Source organism: Myotis davidii, unplaced genomic scaffold (assembly GCF_000327345.1).
Source record: "Myotis davidii unplaced genomic scaffold, ASM32734v1 scaffold575, whole genome shotgun sequence".
NCBI lineage: Eukaryota > Metazoa > Chordata > Mammalia > Chiroptera > Vespertilionidae > Myotis > Myotis davidii.
In genome coordinates this window covers 1,547,140-1,550,112 of record NW_006290306.1, presented here as the reverse complement: position 1 = coordinate 1,550,112, position 2,973 = coordinate 1,547,140, and the positions used below count along the sequence as shown (strand labels likewise).

Sequence of the window (2,973 nt, the reverse complement as noted above, 5' to 3'; positions counted from 1 at the left end):
ATCCTTTAATGGACACCTTAGTAGCATGAACAGAGTCCAGCAAGCGGAACTCATTTGTGAATATAATGACTTGAAGACTGAACTTAAAGACTCTCTGAAGAGATTTGCTGAGGAAGGCACGGTTGTAAAGAGAGAGGACATCCAGCAGTTCTTTGAAGAGTTTCAGTCCAAAAAGAGAAGAAGGGTGGATGGGATGCAGTATTATTGCAGCTAGACTGGAGTGCGGTGCCTTTTCAGCCAGGCGCCTTCTCAGCCAGGCGGTGGAAATGCCACTTACTGATCCAGGAATAAAAGAGGCATATTTCACATTTGTTCCTCTTCCATCCTCTCTTTGAAGAGCCTCATCTGACCTTGAGCTTCCTTCACTCTCCTTAACTGCAGTAGCCACAGTGTTTATGCTGATTTCACAACCAGCATTCTTTCTGACTCAGTTAAAAGCAACTCATTCCACAGACTTCAGCCCCCACCACACCCCCAGGCTATCCAGGGTTATTTGCTTATCAGTTTTAAGAAGTTTGATTTGGTTTTGAGAACGTAAACTAGTTTCTTTTCTAATTTGAGAGAGTAAATTAGTTTCTTTTCTAATTTTTTTGGTCTTTAACTCCCAAATGTGTCTACTCTGCCACAGAGCTGTTGTCTTCCAGGACCTGCTTTGGGGGCATCTTCCTGCAACTGGAACCTCTCACCCCTGTGATCATGGTGGCTTGGGTCAAAGCTTCCTCAAGCCTGGTCTGCTCCTTCTCCCACATCCCTGCTTTCTGAGTTTGGTTCATGGCTTACAAGGGATCTCACAACTTGTTTCCTTTGGGCTCAACCTCTGGAGTGGCCGGGATTGATGGTTTTGTGGCCTGTTATAGGTGGTTTTGTGGCCTGTTATAGGTAGGGAGATTGGCTGATGGCAGGATTGAGGAAGCCAACCTTTGATAGGAATTTTACTAATAAATTTCAAGTGAAAATGTCATTCACAATTCTGCTGGCACTAGCATGTTAGAATTTCAGAACTGTGGTGCTCACAGGGCTTCCTGGAGAAAACATGGCACACAGTAGTCCCTCTCCTGCTGCCTAGAAACCAGACCGGGAGCTACCCTGTGACATCTCAGTGGTTTACAAAGTCCTCTGGATTCCTTTATATTATCAGGGATATTCGTAAGCATATATTAAAAACAAACCTATTTTGATATTGTTCTGCTATGAAAATGTTATTAGAACCCTAATAAATTATTTCCCCCCTTAACTTGTGCTGAAGGAAAAGATACTGGCTTAAGCTTACTTGTGAGCAGGGCAGCGAGAGCCCTGTTGTGGGAGAGGCAGACTCCCTAGGCTGCGCGAATGATGAGCTTTATGTATATAAGCGTTAATGCCCACAACTGGTTCCCTAATGACTAAGATCTTTTGAAGAACCTCAAGGAATGCTGTATAAAACCCCGTATTGGAAGGGAGGTCCTTTCAGTTGGTTTGAGATCTCTTTAAAGCCCTTCAGTCTATGGGGAAAACACCCTTTGATAAATGGAGTTGCTCCCCCTGGAGCAGGGCTGGGGAACGTCTGGCCTGGGTCATATAAGGCCCATGGAAATCATTGAGTCTGGCCCTGCCAAGGCATTAGGGGTAAGCTAATTAAATGTTTGACCGACTACATCAGGCTAATTTTTAAGTTGATAATTTTGTATGGCCTGTGAATAATGTTATAAATACCCAAATGGCCCTTGGCCGAAAAAAGGTTCCCCACCCCTGTTCTGGAGGAACAAAGTCTGTCCTGACAATAAATGACAAACTTTGAGTTATATGACTACAAGCATTTGAGGCTTTGGGGCCACAAGTGTTTATTAATATCCCTTTGTGTGTCCAGCAGCCATATAGATGAGTGTCCACTGATCCCTGGATGCGGTGCATGAGAACTACAGAAAGTCAAGGCCTCAAAGAAATGATCCATCCCATGTTTCTCTGCATCATACCCAATTACAGATCCTCATGAAGAGGGTGTGGAGCTGGAGGTCTTATGGCCACAGGAGATGCTGTGTGCCCGGGGCTGGCCTTGTAGAAAAGGGTCAAAGGCTAGGTTGGAAAGCTCAGAGTGTCCTTGAGTTTGTTTACAACCCCAGCTAGGGAACTCTTCCAAGTCAGGATTTCTGCACCCCCTCTGCAAGGTTGCACAAGTAGTGGACCATTGTGGCCTGCAAGTTTATATCTTCTCAAATGTGTAACTACCAGAATGTTCCTCCTTCTGACAGGTCAAGACCAGGTCTGAGGTGACGCATTACATTGCAACACAGTACAAATCCCCCAGTGCTAAAGAGCCCTTTATGACAAAGGGCAGATAGTACCTATCTCTGAAAGGTACTGTTCCTCCTTTTACACTAACCAGAACACCTCCTTTTGTACCTGTTGTTCATAGCTAGTTTTCTTGACTGCATTGGACCGTCTCTTCTCGGGGAGACAGATTTTGGCCAACATGTGGCAGTTAATGCATGTTTTATGCAAAAGACTATGATATTGTTGCTTTGAAGGAATTCCAGCATTGTATGTCCATTTTTGTAGAATTGTTACTGGACTTATAACTACATATCAAACTCCAATCAGGTTTCTATAAGATTAAATAAAACCAATTCAAAAAACAAACAAACAAAAAAAACGAAGCCAGGCCTTGGAGGGAGTTCCGAGTCCCACTGTGGAAATAGGGGTCCTGCCACGAATTAAGGTCTGATCCTGGGATGGAGGTCTGGGCCTCAGGAACAGGGCCTGGATTCTGGGATAAAAGTGTAGCCCCCAACATGGAGGTCTGGGCCACGGGATAGATGTCCCAGCCCCAGGTTTGAGGTCAGGGCCCCGGATGTAGGTGAAGTCCCCGGATGGAGGTCTGAGTTCCACCATGGAAATAGGGATCCTGCCATGAAGGTCGGGGCCCCAAAGTAAGGTCTGATCCTGGGATTGGTTTCTGATGTCCGGGATGGGGGTATGTGTACTGGGATGGAGGCC

The 2,973-nt window shown here is 45.4% G+C and overlaps 1 pseudogene; it reads left to right on the top strand.

The window, feature by feature from the left end:
• Positions 1-762, top strand: part of LOC102756674 — a 3,224-nt pseudogene extending 2,462 nt beyond the window's left edge.
• The last annotated feature ends 2,211 nt before the right edge of the window (positions 763-2,973 follow it).